Source organism: Elephas maximus, chromosome 1 (assembly GCF_024166365.1).
Source record: "Elephas maximus indicus isolate mEleMax1 chromosome 1, mEleMax1 primary haplotype, whole genome shotgun sequence".
Lineage (NCBI taxonomy): Eukaryota > Metazoa > Chordata > Mammalia > Proboscidea > Elephantidae > Elephas > Elephas maximus.
The window spans coordinates 191,120,575-191,138,432 of NC_064819.1; the positions used below are offsets into that span (position 1 = coordinate 191,120,575).

The following is a 17,858-nucleotide window of genomic DNA, read 5'->3' on the forward strand; positions in this document are numbered from 1 at the left end:
GCAATGCATTTTCCAAAGAGAAAATTCTGGATAACAGCAAATGTTGTTGTTGTTAGGCTTTGTCATGTCGGTTCCCACTCATACCTAACTCATGTGAGACAGAACAAAACACTGCCCAATCCTGTACGTTCTCACAATCCTTGTTATGCTTGAGCCCACTGCTGCAGCCACGGTGTCAATCCATCTTGTTGAAGGTCTTCCTATTTTTTGCTGACCCTGTACTTTACCAAGCATGATATCCTTCTCCAGGGACTGATCCCACCAGACAACATGTCCCAAGTATGTAAGATGCAGTCTTGCCATCCTTGCTTCTAAGGAGCATTCTGGTCGTACTTCTTCCAGGACAGATTTCTTCGTTCTTTTGGCAGTCCATGGTATATTCAATATTCTTCACTGATATCATAATTCAAAGGCATCAATTCTTCTTTGCTCTTCCTTATTCATCATCCAGCTTTCACATGCATGTAATGCAATTGAAAACATCAAAGCACCTTAAGTCTTCAAGGTGACATCTCTGCTTTTCAACACTTTAAAGAGAACTTTTACAGCAGATTTGCCCAATGCAATGCATCTTTTGATTTCTCAACTGCTGCTTCCATGGGAGTTGACTGTGGATTCATGTAAAATGAGATCTTTGACAACTTCTATCTTTTCTCCATTTATCATGATGTTGCTTATTGGTCCAGTTATGAGAATTTTTGTTTTCTTTATGATGAGGTGTAATCCACACTGAAAGCTCTGCTCTTCAATATTCATCAGTAAGTGTTGAAAGTCCTCTTTACTTTCAGCACACAAGGTTGTGTCATCTACATAATTGGAATCTTCCTCCAATCCTGATGCCCTGCTCTTCATGTAGTCCAGCTTCTTGGATTATTTGCTCATCATACAAATTGAATAACTATGGTGAAAGGATACAACCCTGACGCACACCGTTTCTGACTTTAAACCACACAGTATCCCTTGTTCTGTTCAAACGACTGCCTCTTGAGCAAATTGCTTTGAGAAATTCGAATAGTAAGTGCAATAAATAATTTTATAGTTATTATACTCCATTTGAAAAATTACAGGTTTATTAGTTTCCTGAGTCTGTATTAGCAAATTGCTACTAACTAGGGGGATTAAAACAACAGAAATTTATTCTTTTCCAGTTGTGGAAATTCAAAATTGTTTTCACCGAAATAAAAGCCAACAGGCCCGTGCTCCCTCTGGAGGCTCTAGAGGAGAATCTATCCCTTTCGCCTTCCAGATTCTCATGGCTGTCAGTCTTCCTTGGTTTCTGGATGCATCAAATTGTTCTCTGCCTCTGCCTTCATATCACATTCTCCTCTGTGTTTCTATCAAATCCCACTCAGCCTCTATTTTGTAACAATACATGTGACTGTATTTAGGGTTCACCTGGATAATCAAGAATAATCTCCTCATCTCAAATTTCTTAATTTAATTACATTTGCAAAAATTTTTCCAGGGATTAGAACCTGATATCTTTGGATGCCACCATTTAGCCCATGAAAACAGGATCCCAAAGAACCTTTCAAAAGATGTAAATCTCAACATTACCCTTTGTGTCAAAGAAGCAAAAATCCAAGGAAATCTCTCTAAGTGTCTTCTCTTCTGGATAATAGAGCTGGTATAAATTTCTAGGGTATTATGCAGAAAGAGATTGAGAGATTGGCTTTTGAACTTATTTTACCTTGAACTATCAGTTGTTGTTGTTGTTGTTAGGTACCATCCAGTCGGTTCTGACTCATAATGATCCTATGAACAACAGAACAAAACACTGCCCGGTCCTGAACCATCCTTACAATCGTTGTTATGCTTGAGCTCATTGTTGCAGCCACTGTGTCAATCCACCTCATTGAGGGTCTTCCTCTTTTCCGCTGACCCTGTACCTTGCCAAGCATGATGTCCTTCTCCATGGACTGATCCCTCCTGACAACATGTCCAAAGTATGTAAGGCGCAGTCTCATCATCCTTGCCTCTAAGGAGCATTCTGGCTGTACTGCTTCTAAGACAGACTTGTTCATTCTTTTGGCAGTCTATGGTATATTCAATATTCTTCACCAACACCACAATTCAAAGTAGCTCTTAAATTTTATTGGTTTCTAGTGTTAGTCAGGTTAGGGATGGGAGGAAAAGAATACTGTGTTTCCCAAGTACGTGCAAAATGTTTCTGAAAAGGGAACACTATTTCCAATGTGAAATAAAGATGAATTCTGGGAATTGCAATATCTTGGCATTAGATTTGAATGGCTACTAGAAAATTCTAGTATTGTTTCATTTTATTTTTTTCATCATTCACTTTACAGTAAAAATGATTATTTTGAAAATGCATTTCTTTATTGGAAAATAACATAGCAAATTATTTTTGTCTGTGTATTGAGCTACTTTATACTGTAAAATATAACAACTTCTAAGACTAGCTTAGTCTATGTTTCCACAATCTCTTCCTACTTTCTTTGTTTTGTTATTTTTATACAGCCTATGAATGAATATTTACCACTGTGTATATACACATAATGGAAACCCTGGAGGCATAGTGGTTAAGTGCTATGGCTGCTAACCAAAGGGTCGGCAGTTTGAATCCGCCAGGCGCTCCTTGGAAACTCTATGGGGCAGTTCTACTGTGTCCTATAGGGTCAGTATGAGTTGGAATCGACTCAACGGCACTGGGGTTTTTTGGTATATACATGTAATACTCTCCATTATCTTATTTAACTCATTGTCGTGGATTGAATTATGTCTCCCCAAAAATCTGTGTATCGACTTGGTTAGGCAATGTGTGGTTGTCCTCCATTTTGTGATTATAATTTTGTGTTGAGAGAATTAGAGTGGGATTGTTACACTACCCTTATTCAGGTCACCTCCCTGATCCAAAGTAAAGGGAGTTTCCCTGGGGTGTGGCCTATACTACCTTTTATCTCTCAAGAGATAAAAGGAAAGGGAAGTGAGCAGAGAGTTGGGGACCTCATACCTCCAAGAAAGCAGCATCAGGAGCAGAGCACGTCCTTTGGGCCCAGAATCCCTGGACCTGAGAAGCTCCTCGACCATGGGAAGATTGAGCACAAGGGTCTTCTTCCAGAGTCAACAGAGAGAAAGCCTTGCCCTGGAGCCAACACTTTGAATTTGGGCTTTTAAATTACTGTCAGGAAAGAAATTTCTCTTTGTTAAAGCCATCACCTTGTGGTATTTCTGTTACAGCAGCAGTAGATGACCAAGACACTCTTAAAGCTGTAGTTCCTTATTATAAGAAACTCAAGTACCACTGTCTCAAGGGTCTATCCACTAGATATCTCTGTAGCACATAATAGCTATACAAAAAAGCTGGTTACGATTTGACAGGGGCATTTGTTCAAGCCCTTCAGTGAAATTTTAGTCTACAAAAACTATGCCAAAAAGAAAATGACATATATGTAGCCTGTGTCTGAAACAATAAGATCATGACACACTAACAAAGGAAGGGCAATTTGAAAAGGTGAGCCCTTCCTCTCCTTTCTCTTTCACTTCCTCCAGATATTTTGCTAGTATCTAAAGGAATGTGTTGGAAAGATTTATAGAGAATATGTGATATAATACATGGGCAAAAGTACAAGTTTTTCAAATAGCCTCAGACTTAGAATGTTCTTTGGGATGCTTTGGATTTAGTCTTTATATCTATCATATTCTCTAATGTCTGTGTGCATGTTTAAGTCTAATAAAGGATAAACCAATCAGAAGTCTCTTTCTTGATACAGTTCTGGCAATTAATATTCATATTCACCTTAGAGACATTTTCCCCACCACAGGCAGCCATTGCTAACATTTCAAATCAGAGATTTGTAATTGCAGACAATAGGTATATAAATGAGTGGTGACAGCTGGAAGAAAAACCACTGTTTTAAAATTTTCTTTTATATGTCACATCATTTCATTACTTAATTTTCAATGACACATTTAATGGCACTTTTTTGTCATGATAAAAGTAACACAATGCAGAAACTGGTCTTTTGACACGCAGTATATTTTGACATAAATCAAAAGGCCTATTCAGTTTTTAAATCATGCCACATTGTGGATATCTAGTTCATTGTTTCTTTATCATTGGATACCTACAAAATATAAGGTCTATTTAAAATATTTTAAAACTCTCTGACCTTTCTAAGACAACATACTTGATGGCTATTTATTCTGTAAACATAAAAAGAAACATTTATTCACTAGAATTTCCTGAATCTGGGGTAGGGAGTATGGGTATTTAAAAAGTCCCTCTGGTCCTAAGGTTGTCTCTAGTGGCAATCGATTTCAGTGCACTAGCTCATTTACAGGTCCCGGTATTACATATATCAAGGAGGGTCATACAGCATAAGTAGAACTTTGAGATAATTATGGAGCATGAAGAGGAAATCTGCTTGCTACAACAGACAAAGGAAGCAGAGTTGGGGCCAAGGAGATAAAGGAATCACCACACACACACACGTACACACATACACACACGCATGCACACACACACATACACTTACCACTCACGCGTCTCAACCTAGGAAGGACTTGCTTCCTACAGGGCTGAGAAGGAGGAGAAAGAACTTCCCCTTCAGCCTGCACATCAAGAAGGAGGAGCTCAGGTCACGGCAGGAGGAAAGGTATGCCCACCACCACAGGGACGCAGCTGTGATGCTCCACCTGCTGCTGGTTCTTTAAGTATGCCACAAAACCACAAAAGTCACAATATGTTTGGGGAAAAGTTTCTGACTAGACCAGCAAGAGGCAAGAATCAATCAGTCCATTTGAACTCAGGAATGGGGACAGCAAGGAATCTGAGAAAGTAAGCTGAAATTGGAAGAATTAAGCAAGCCACCACAGACCCTTGCAGGTTTTGCCTTGTGAAAATGGCCCTTAGCCTGGGGACGAGTTGAGGCTGCGTTCAGCAAGAAACCAGATGCCCTGGCTCAGAGCTGTGTCACCCTGGTGCAAGGAAGTGCCAGTTAACCACTGGCTTACATATGATGGCTTATACAGGACTTTTAAACTATTAGAATTAGGAATTAAATGATCACCTTAGGGTTACATCAAGAGTTTACCTTCCCCTTCATTGAAACCGTATTTTTGAAATACCACCTAATAATCCAGAAAGTTGTTGAAATTTCTCTGAGAGTAGAACTTTAGCTTTTGGTGAGAGAAAGGAGGATAACTGTTTTAGATTTAATAGTTCAGAGAACTAAGTAAATCTATTATGTGATTTACTAGTAATGAGTAAATCAACTGTAAAATTTCAGGCTGGGAACTGCATTTCAGTCCATACTTAACTGAAATATGGTGGTTTGAGTTCTGGCCTAACTATAGGCTCAGCCATTTGAATCCATCAGCCACTCCTTGGAAACTTTATGGGGCCATTCTACTCTGTTCTGTAAGGTCACTGTGAGTCAGAATCGACTTGATGGCAACAGGTTTTAACTGAAATAAAATTCCTTAAGAAATTGAAGTTTTTCCTGGGAGGGAAAAACTTGTTCTTGGCAGATATTTTTGAACTTGTAGAACCCTGTCCCAATTCATTTAATAAAATAATAGGCCCTTGAGGCTGAATAGCTAAAGTGCAGCCTGCTACTGGGATGATTTCCCAGCCAACCTGCTACCAGGATGATTTCCCAGAGCTAAAACCTCATAGAAATAGAGATCCTAGCAGGATAACCAGCATGAGAGACTTAAGAATTCGGGATTTGTAACAAACTCCTAAAATATTATGTGTGTGGCAGCCCTCAGAACTAGAGATACAAACTGATTATGGTGATAGATGCAAAACTGTGAATTTACTCAGTCGCTGTTCTACACTTTTAAAGGGTGTATTATATGATATGTGAGTAATATCCCAATAAAGATGTCCTAAAAATGGAGAAACAAAGTTAATTGCTAGAGAGTTGTAGGGTCTGGAAGAAGTATATGCAATTTCAAAGCCTTGAACCATGGACAAAAGTGACTATCAAATAAGAAGCAATACAGTCATGATTAAAAATAAAGGCCAATCTGAAGAAAAAGCAAAAAAGTTGCTGTCTGAGAAATATATAGTAAAACCTTACTAGATACATTCAGATTCGTGAAATGATAATTATAACAAACACTTATATAGTACATATTACATATCAATCTCTCTTCTAAGAATTCATATTAATAAATTATTTAATTCTCATAGCAATGCTAAGAGGAAGGTACCATCATTATTTCCAATTTACCAATACGAGAAGAGAGGCATGGAAACTTTAAGATATTTGCCCAAGAATATGTAGCCAACGGGTAAAAGAACCAGACTTGAGCTTTGGTAGCCTGGTTCCAGAATGTATCTTAAACCAATATGTGTATTACTTAAGGTAAAACTTTATTTTTTTTTTTTTTTATGGTTAGGTGCTGTCAAATTTGTTCCGACTTATAGCAACCCTATGTACAACAGAACGAAATACTGCCTGGCCCTGCGCCATCCTCACAGTCGTTGTTGCTATACTTGAGCTCATTGTTGTAGCCACTGTGTCAATACATTTTGTTGAGGTTTCCAAACTTTTTCACTGACCCTCTACTTTACCAAGCATGATGTCTGGACCCTCCTGATAACACGTCCAAAGTACATAAGATGAAGTCTTGCCAATCTAACTTCTAAGGAGCATTCTGGCTGTACTTCTTCCAAGGCAGACTCTTCTGGCAGTCCACGGTATATTCTATATTCTTTGCCAACACCGTAATTCAAATGTATCAATTCTTCTTTGGTCTTCCTTGTTCATTGTTGAGCTTTCACATGCTTTTGAAGTGATTGAAAGTACTATACCTTGGGTCAGGCACATCTTAGTACTCAAAGTGATATCTTTGCTTTTGAACACTTAAAGAGGTCTTTTGCAGCAGATATTTCCAGTGGATGCGTCATTTGATTTCTTGATTGATGCTTCCATGGGCATTGACTGTGGATACAAGTAAAATGAAATCTTAACAACTTCAATCTTTCCTCCAATGTTGCTTATTGGTTCAGTTGTGAGGATTTTTGATTTGTTTATGTTGAGGTAAAATCCATACTGAAAACTATAGTCTTTGATCTTCATCAGTAATTGCTTCAAGTCCTCTCACTTTCAGCATGCAAGGTTGTGTTACCCACCTATCAAAGACTGTTAGTCTTCCTCCAATTCTGATGTCTCATTCTTCTTCATATATTCCAGCTTCTTCAATTATTTGTTCTGCTTAAAGATTGAACAAGTATGATGAAAGAATACAACCCTGACACACATCTCTCTTGATTTTAAACCACACAGCACCCCTTGTTCTGGTCAAATGACTGCCTCTTAGTCTATGTACAGGTTCCCCATGAGCACAATTAAGTGTTCTGGAATTCCCATTCTTCACAATGTTATCCATAATTTGTTAGGATCCACATAGTCGAATGCCTTTGCATAGTCAATGAAATACAGGTAAACATCTTTTTGGTACTCTCTGCTTTCAACCAAGATCCATCTGACATTAGTAATGATATCCCTTTTTCCATATCCTCTTCTGAATCTGGCTGAATTTCTGGCAGTTCCCTGTGGATGTACTGCTGCAATGGTTTTTTCAATTATCTTCAGCACAATTTTACTTGTGTGTGATATTAATGATATTGTTCGATAATTTATGTGTTCTGTTGGATCACCTTTCCTTGGAATAGGCATAAATATAGATTTCTTTCAGTCATTTGGGCAGGTGTCTGTCTTCCATTTCTGGGCATACATGAGTGAGCTCTTCCAGAGTTGCATCCATTTGTTGAAATATCTCAATTAGTAGTCCATCAATTCCTGGAACCTTGTTTTTCACCAATGCCTTCAGTACAGCTTGGACTTCTTCCTTTAATACCATCAGTTCTTGACCATTTGCTGTCTCTCAAAATGTTTGAACACCGACCAATTTTTTTGGTACAGTGACTGTGCATTCCTTCCATCTTCTTTGGATACTTCCTGTGTCATTCAATATTTTGCCCCCAGAATTCTTCAGTATTGGAACTCAAGGCTTGAATTTTTTCTTCAGTTATTTCAGCTTGAGAAAGGCCAAGCATATTTTTCCCTTTTGGTTTTCTAACTCCAGGTCTTTGCACATTTCATCATAATACTTTGTCTTCTCAAGGCGCCCTTTGAAATCTTCCGTTCAGCTCTTTTACTTCATCATTTCTTCCATTTGCATTAGCTACTCCACATTCAAGAGCAAGATTCAGAGTCTCTTCTAACATCCATTTTGGTCTTTTCTTTCTTTTCTGCTGTTTTAAAGACTTTCTGCTTTCTTCATGTATGCTGTCCTTGATGTCATCCCACAACTCGTCTGGTGTTCAGTCATTAGTGTTCAATGTGTCAAATCTATTTTTGAGATGATCTCTAAATTCTGGTAGAGTATACTCACAGCTGTACTTGTTTTAATTTTCTTCAGCTTCAACTTGAACTTGCATATGAGCAATTGATGGTCTGTCCCATAGTCAGCCTCTGATCTGACCTTGTCCTGACTGAAGATATTGAGCTTTTCCATTGTCTTTTTACACAGATGTAGCCAATTTGATTCCTGTGTATTTCATCAGGCGAGGTCCCATGTATAGTCACCATTTATGTTGTTGAAAAGAGATTTTTGCAATGAATAAGTCATTGGCCTTGCAAAATTCTATCATGGGATCTCTGGTGTTGTTTCTATCACCAAGGCTGTATTTTCCAACTACAGTTCCTACTTCTTTGTTTCCAAATTTCATATTCCAATCATCAGTAATTATCAATGCATCTTAATTGCATGTTTGATCAATTTCAGGCTGCAGAAATTGGTAAAAATCTTCAATTTCTTCACCTTAGCATTAGTGGTTGGTGCATAAATTTGAATAATAGTCATATTAACTTGTCTTCCTTGTAGGCATATAGATATTATTCTATCACTGAAAGTGTTGCACTTCAGAAAAGATCTTGAAGTGTTCTTTTAGATGATAAATGTGACTCTATTCCTCTTCAATTTGTCATCCCTGACATAGTAGGCCACGTGACTGTCTGATTCAAGATGGCCAATACCAGTCCATTTCAGCCCACTAATGCCTAGGATACCAATCTTTATACATTCCATTTCATTTTGATGACTTCCAATTTTCCTGGATCTGTACTTCGTACATTCCATATTCTGATTATTGATGAGTATTTGCAGCTGTTTCTTCTCATTTGAGTTGTGCCACATTAGCACATGAAAGTCCTGAAAGCTTTACTCTGTCCATGTCATTAATATCACTCTACTTTGAGGAGGCTGTTCTTCCCCATTCCATTTTCAGTGCCTTCCAACCTGAGAGGCTCATCTTCCAGCACTACATCAGACAATGTTCCACTGCTATTCATAAGGTTTTCACTGGCCAATTTTTTTAGAAGTAAATTACCAGGTCCTTCTTCCTAGTTTGTATTACTCTGGGAACTTCACTGAAATCTATCCACCACGGGTGACCCTGCTGGTATCTGAAATACCAGTGGCATAGTTTCAAGCATCACAGCAACACACAAGCCGTAACAGTACAACAAACTGACAGATGAGTTGTGGAATGTAATACTAGGAGCTGTAATAAATAAAACTCAAAAGTTCTGTGGCTAGACATAATAGAAATTTATTTTTTACTTTTAGGAAATCCAACATGTGTTTTCCTGATTCAAGACAATTTTCTTTCAAGCAGTTGTTTAGGAACTCATCCTCCTTTTATCTTATATATCTGTAGTCTTCATCATGTAAGTTGCAATCTTCAGCACAGTGGCTGTGATTATCTGCACCAAGCCAGAGAAAGGAAAGAACATGGAGGAAGTCACATGGCAGGTTCTTATGGTCCAGGTCTGACAGTAACACTCATCACTTCTGTTCACATTCTCTTTGTCTGAAACTCAGTCACATGAGTACATCTAACCACCTGCAAGGGAGACTAACCAAAGAACTAAACCTGTTGCCTTCGAGTCAGTTCTGACTCATAGAGACCCTACAGGACAGAGAGGAACTGCCCCATAGGGTTTCCAAGGAGGAGCTGGTGAATTTGAACTGCCAACCTTTTGTTTAACAGCCGTACATCTTAATCAATGCACCACCATGAGGGAGACTAGGAAGTATGATCTAGCTTTGTGTCCAGAAGCAGAGGTAACAATCAGGTCTCAAACTACAGTCTCTGTCACTACTCTAAACTTTGACTTGGGACTGAAGATCTATATCGGCATAGACTTCTCTGACCTTAACTCTTTGTTCAGATATTAGAGTCGAAATATGGCAGTGGTCAAACTTATAAGTTACTCTTTTCCAGCAGAATTTGAGTGGGTACAGAATCACATTCCTTTGCTAAAAGCTGAGAGGATATACAGGATATCCATCTGATCACCCTCCCTCCCAGTGTGTGACTAAGACACAAAGGCTTGGGCTCTATTGATAACAGTAGTGTGGCCAAAGACCCAAGCTAGGAATTCAGTCTGCCATCTAGGTCACTTTTAAAAGCTACTGAAAAGTTTGATATAACACCAAATGCGTACTCTGTATTTCCTTAGAATCTTTGGTGAGTTTTATTGATGGGGGACCTCTGCTGGGCCAGTTTGGAGTGGAGGGGGTCTAGTATAAACTATTGCCCCATAGGCTAGGCATGACTGCTCCCCATACATAAGCTACTAGGAAGTGATTTCCTCCAAAAAAGGACTCGGACTCATAAAAATTTCTTGCAAACCATTGTTGAGAAGGAGTGTTGAGTCATGAGAAAGAGAGTAGTCAAGTAAATACTCCATGCATTTCCTACACCTCAAGTACAAATTTGTGCAAAATGTTGCTAGGGAAAATGTTGCTTCTTTTTTTCCCCCCTTTTTGGGGAAAGAGAAAATTTTATTCTTCAGAATTCCTGGTTGTCTCGATAAGACAGAGACCTGAACTATGATGTATGTATCAGGGAGGTTTACAAGACAGAAGTACTGGGGATTGGAAGACCACAGAGTGTGAAGGATTTCGAGGTGGCCAATCATTCAGGCTTGCTCCTGAGATGCAACTGGGACAGTACTGGCCACACAGGCATGAGTTGGTCACCTTAGAATCAACACCAAGAAAATATAAGTGGGGTTTGGAACAGTGTATAATTCACTTTGCGATGCTCCTTGGTGTAATTTGATTCCTGGTTGAAGCCAGAGATGATAATATGTTTTCCATCTCGGACGGTATGAAATAAAACTAGATGTCCTGTGTAGGCCTGAAAATGGGGTCAGACGGATTGGTGATGAAGCCAGGAGTGAAACTGAGAAAACTCAATCTCTGAAAGCCAGGGAAGTTTCAGTAAATACCTACACTACAAGTTATTCTGTTTATTAATTCCTTAGGTTTCTCTCTATTTTATTGCCAACAGAAAAATACTGCTAAATGTTTAACCAGTTTTAGATAAGTTACAACCCATTTTACTTTTATAAATCATAGCCTCTCAGTTTCTTATATTTTATTTATTTTCATAATAAGCAGTCAACAATACAAGAAGTAAATCTATATATAATAAGTGAAAGGAAAATGATTGTTGTAAATGAGAAGAGAAGTAACACCTCAAACGTTCCATGTCTTGCAGTCTCATTTAAGGATGAATATATGTATTTTTAACTTTCTGAAATAAAGTTGAAATAATCAGTAAACATTTGGGATAACAAAATTAGTCACACTGGCTTTGGAGAAAATATTGCCATTATGTCCCGATTCATTGGAAAGTCTCTTCAGTGTGCACTCAGAATGAGGAATTTTAAGAACGTACTAACAACCTGACTTATGCAGATGACACAACCTTGCTTGCTGAAAGTAAAGAAGACTTGAAGCACTAACTGATGAAGGTCAAAGACCACAGCCTTCAGTATGGATTACACCTCAACATAAAGAAAACAAAACTCCTCACAAGTGGACCAATAAGCAATATCATGATAAATGGAGAAAAGATAGAAGTAGTCCAGGATTTAATTTTTCTAGGATCCGCAATCAACATCCATGGAAGCAGCAGTCAAGAAATCAAAAGATGCATTGTATTGGGCAAACCTGCTGCAAAAGACCTCTTTAAAGTGTTAAAAAGCAAAGATGTCATCTTGAGGACTAAGGTGTGCCTGACTCAGCCACAGTATTTTCAATCACCTCCTATACGTGTGAAAGCTAGACAATGAATAAGGATGATCGATGAATTGGAAGACCAAATTGATGCCTTTGAATTGTGGTGAAGAATATTGAATGTACCATGGACTGCCAAAAGAACGAACAAACCTGTCTTTGAAGAAGTACAACCAGAATGCTCCTTAGAGGCAGGGATGGCGAGACTACATCTCACATATTTGGACATGTTATCAGGAGGCATCAGTCCCGGGAGAAGGACATCATGTTTGGTAAAGTATAGGGTCAGAGAAAAAGAAGAAGACCCTCAGTGAGATGGACTGACACAGTGGCTGCAACAATGGGCTCAAGCATAGCAACAATTGTGAGCATGGGGCCCAACTGGGCAGTGTTTCATTCTATTGTGTATAGGGTTGCTATGAGTCAGAAGCAACTCAATTGCACCTAACAATAGCAACAACAGGTTACTAGTGAGGGCTTTGGTGGTTTAGTGGTAGAATTCTCACCTTCCATGCAGGAGACCCAGAGACTTGCTATGATGCTGAACAGGTTTTAGTGGAGCTTCCAGATTAAGATGGACTATCTTTTTGCTAAAATCAGCCAGTGAAAAGCCTACGAATCCCCATTCTCTGACCTGCAATCGATCATGGGGATGGCTCAGGACCACACAGCTTTTAGCTCCATTGTGCATGGGGTCTTCATGAGCCAGGGCTGGCTCCACAGCAGCTAATGATAACAAGTTCACTTAAAAAAAAAAAATTGTATTGAAGCTTCCCTTTGTAAGGATTTATTGTGCATCTACATGTGACTTGCATAATATGTGCGTCTTTTTGTTTTTCTGCTCAGATATTTTTAAATATGTCACTTTACAATTCATTTTGATAATATCTAGTATTTACTAGAAATTCAGTCCAGATTCAGAGGAGGACATGGAACCAGGGATATCATTGCTGATGTCAGATGGATGCTGGCTAAAAGCAGAGAATACCAGAAAGATGTTTACCTGTGTTTTATTGACTATGCAAAGACATTCAACTGTGCGGATCATAACAAATTATGGATAAAATTGGGAAGAATGGGAATTCCAGAACACTTAATTGAGCCCATGAGGAAACCGTACACAGATCAAGAGGCAGTTGTTCAGACAGAACAAGGGGTTACAGATTGGCTTAAAGTCAGGAAAGGCGTGCGTCAGGGTTGTATCCTTTCATCATGCCTATTCAAACTGTATGCTGAGCAAATAATCCAAGAAGGTGGGCTATATGAAGAAGAAAGGGGCATCAGGATTAGAGGAAGGCTCATTAACAACCTGCATTACACAGATGACACAACCTTGCTTGCTGAAAGTGAAGAGGGTTTGAAGTACTTACTGAAGAAGATCAAAGACCATAGCCTTCAGTATGGATTGTTGTTGTTCTTAGGTGTCGTCAAGTCAGTTCCTACTCATAGCGACAGAACGAAACACTGCCCGGTCCTGCTCCATCCTTACAATCGTTGTTATGCTTGAGCTCATTGTTGCAGCCACTGTGTCAATCCACCTCGTTAAGGGTCTTCTTCTTTTCTGCTGACCCTATACTCTGCCAAGCATGATGTCCTTCTCCAGGGATTGATCCCTTCTGACAGCATGTCCAAAGTATGTAAGAGGCAGTCTCACCATCCTTAATTCTAAGGACCATTCTAGTTGTACTTTTAAGACGACTTTGTGCGTTCTTTTGGCAGTCCATGATATATTCAATATTCTTCGCCAACGCCACAATTCAAAGGCATCAACTCTTCTTCAGTCTTCCTTATTCATTGCCCAGCTTTCACATGCATATGATGTGACTGGAAATACCATGGCTTGGGTCAGGCGCACCTTAGTCTTAAAGGTGGCATCTTTGTTCTTCAACACTTTAAAGAGGTCCTTTGCAGCAGATTTGCCCAGTGCAATGCGTCTTTTGATTTTTTGACTGCTGCTTCCATGGCTGTTGATCCAAGTAAAATGAAATCCTTGACAACTTCAATTTTTTCTCCATTTATCATGATGTTGCTCATTGGTCCAGCTGTGAGGATTTTTGTTTCACGTTGAGGTGTAATCCATACCGAAGGCTGTGGTCTTTGATCTTCATTAGTAAGTGCTTCAAGTCCTCTTCACTTTCAGCAAGCAAGGTTGTGTCATCTGCATAAGGCAGGTTGTTAATGAGTCCTCCTCCAATCCCAATGCCCCTTTCTTCTTCATATAGTCCAGCTTCTCGGATTATTTGTTCAGCATACAGATTAAATACGTATGGTGAAAGAATACAACCCTGACGCACACCTTTCCTGACTTTAAAACAATCAGTATCCCCTTGTTCTGTCCGAACAACTGCCTCTTGATCTATGTAAAGGTTCCTCATGAGCACAATTAAGTGTTCTGAAATTCCCATTCTTCGCAGTGTTATCCATACACACAGTCAAATGCCTTTGCATAATCAATAAAACACAGGTAAACATCCTTCTGGTATTCTCTGCTTTCAGCCGGGATCCATCTGACATCAGAAATAACATCCCTGGTTCCACGCCCTCTTCTGAAACCAGCCTGAATTTCTGGCAGTTCCCTGTCGATATACTGCTGCAGCCATTTTTGAATGATCTTCAGCAGAATTTTGCTTGCGTGTAATATTAATGATATTGTTCTATAATTTCCACATTTGGTTGGATCGCCTTTCTTGGGAATAGGCATAAATATGAATCTCTTCCAATCAGTTGGCCAGGAAGCTGTCTTCCATATTTCTTGGCATAGATGAGTGAGCACCTCCAGCGCTGCATCTGTTTGTTGAAACATCTCAATTGATATTCCATCAATTCCTGGAACCTTTTTTTTTTCGCTAATGCCTTCAGAGCAGCTTGGACTTCTTCCTTCAGTACCATCGGTTCCTGATCATATGCCACCTCTTGAAATGGTTGAATATCAACTAATTCTTTTTGGTATAATGACTCTGTGTATTCCTTCCATCTTCTTTTGATGCTTCCTGCATCATATAATATTTTCCCCATGGTATCCTTCACTATTGCAACTCGAGGCTTGAATTTTTTCTTCAGTTCTTTCAGCTTGAGAAACGCTGAGCGTGTTCTTCCCTTTTGGTTTTCCATCTCCAGCTCTTTGTACATGTCATTATAATACTTTATTTTGTCTTCTCAAGAGGCCCTTTGAAATCTTCTGTTCAGCTCTTTTACTTCATCAATTCTTCCTTTTGATTTAGCTGCTCGACGCTCAAGAGCAAGTTTCAGAGCCTCCTCTGACATCCACCTTGGCCTTTTCTTTCTTTCCTGTCTTTTCAGTGACCTCTTGCTCTCTTCATGGTTGATGTCCTTGATGTCATTCTACAACTCGTCTGGTCTTCATTCGCTAGTGTTCAATGCATCAAATCTATTCTTCAGATGGTCTCTAAATTCAGGTGGGATATACTCAAGGTCATATTTTAGCTCTCGTGGACTTGCTCTGATTTTCTTCAGTTTCAGCTTGGACCTGCATATGAGCAATTGATGGTCTTTTCCACAATCAGCCCCTGGCCTTGTTCTGACTGATGATATTGAGCTTTTCCATCGTCTCTTTCCACAGATGTAGTCAATCTGATTTCTTTGTATTCCATCTGGCGAGGTCCAGGTGTATAGTCATCATTTATGTTGGTGAAAGAAGGTATTTGCAATGAAGAAGTCGTTGGTCTTGCAAAATTCTATCATTCGATCTCCAGCATTGTTTCTATCACCAAGGCCATATTTTCCAACTACTGATCCTGCTTCTTTGTTTCCAACTTTCGTATTCCAATCACCAGTAATTATCAATGCATCTTGGTTGCATGTTCAATCAATTTCAGACTGTAGCAGCTGATAAAAATCTGCTATTTCTTCATCTTTCGCCCTAGTGGTTGGTATGTAAATTTGAATAATAGTCGTATTAACTATTATTCAAATATGGATATTTTCCTATCACTGACTGCATTGTACTTCAGGATAGCTCTTGAAAAGTTCTTTTTGATGATGAATGCAACACCATCCCTCTTGGAGTTGTCATTCCCAGTATTGTAGACTATATAATTGTCTGATTCAAAATGGCCAATACCAGTCCATTTCAGCTTTAATGCCTAGGATATCGATGTTTTTGTGTTCCATTTCATTTTTGAGGATTTACAATTTTCCTAGGTTCATACTTCATACATTCCAGGTTCTGATTATTAATGAATGTTTGCAGCTGTTTCTTCTCATTTTGAGTCATGCCACATCAGCAAATGAAGGTCCCGAAAGCTTTACTTCATCTATATCATTAAAGTCGACTCTACTTTGAGGAGGCAGCTCTTCCCCAGTCATCTTTTGAGTGCCTTCCAACCTGAGGGGCTCATCTTCCAGCACTATATCAGACAATGTTCCACTGCTATTCATAAGGTTTTCACTGGCTAATGCTTTTCAGAAGTAGACTGCCGGGTCCTTCTTCCTAGTCAGTCTTAGTCTGGAAGCTCATCTGTAACCTGTCCTCCATGGGTGACCCTGCTGGTATCTGAATACCAGTGGCATGGCTTCCAGCATCACAGCAACACACAAGCCCCCACAGTACGACATACTGACAGACACGTAGGGGTCAGTATGGATTACACCTCAACATAAAGAAAACAAAAATTCTCATAACTGGACCAATAAGCAACATCGTGATAAATGGGCAAAAGATTGAAGTTGTCAAGGATTTCAGTTTACTTGGATCCACAATCAACTCCCATGGAAGCAGCAATCAGTGAATCAAAAGACGCATTGCATTGGGCAAATCTGCTGCAAAAGACCTCTTTACAGTGTTGAAAAGCAAACATGTTACCTTGAAGACTAAGGTGTTCCTGACCCAAGCCATGGTATTTTCAATTGCAACGTATGTATGGGAAAGCTGGACAGTGAATAAGGAAGTTTGAAGAATTGACACGTTTGAATTGTGATGTTGGTTAACAATATTTAATACATTATTGGACTGCCAAAAGGACAAACAAATCTGTCTTGGTAGAAGTACAACCCGAATGCTCCTTAAAAGCAAGGATGACAAGACTGCATCTTACATACTTTGGACATGTTGTCAGAAAGGGTCAGTCCCTGGAGAAGAACATCATGCTTGGTAGAGATAAAGACCCTCAGCAAGGTGGATGGACACAGTGGCTGCAACAATGGGCTCAAGCTTAACAACGATTGTGAGCATGGCACAGGACTGGGCAGTGTTTCATTCTTTTGTACGTAGAGTTGCTGAGTCAGAACTGACTGGACGGCAACTAACAACAGTGTATACCGAAATGTAATTCTACTCTCTAAAAGTATTCTATAGATTACCATGAAACAAAAACACTTCAAGGTTTTGTAAACAGTATTTAAAGCTATAATTTCAAATACTGGGAAATATGTATTGAGTCACTTGTTTCCAAAATCTAAATATTTTCTTTAGATTATATCTTGAAAAGCTTGAAATCTATTTTACTGAGTAGACATACAACTCCGACTTGAAAACAATGAATTTTTTTAGACATACCTGTCACTGCAAGGTATAAAAAGTTCAGGAATATTAATATACCAATAAATTATTTAAAAGTCTCATTCAGGATTTTAATCTGAAAAATGTATGTATTTGCAGAGTTCTTCCCAGAGCAGTTAAGGTTTGGCAGATAAAATTTTTCGGTCTTTAACCACCCTGGAAAAAGAAGATTGCCTTAATGGGTAAGTTTATTAGTTTCTGAATATACAACTTAATTTGCAAACCCATCAGCATAAATCAGTTTGATCCAGGAGGAATCATATTCTCAGTT

At 39.0% G+C, this 17,858-nt stretch overlaps 1 protein-coding gene across 1 annotated transcript in view; it reads left to right on the forward strand.

Annotated features, from left to right (window-relative positions):
* The window catches only part of NKAIN2 (sodium/potassium transporting ATPase interacting 2), a 1,431,299-nt gene that overhangs the window by 47,379 nt on the left and 1,366,062 nt on the right, over window positions 1-17,858 (forward strand). Inside the window, exon 2 of the transcript XR_007519188.1 lies at window positions 17,687-17,769. The gene's annotated coding sequence lies outside the window, so the exon portion shown is untranslated. The remainder of the gene's footprint in view (window positions 1-17,686; window positions 17,770-17,858) is intronic.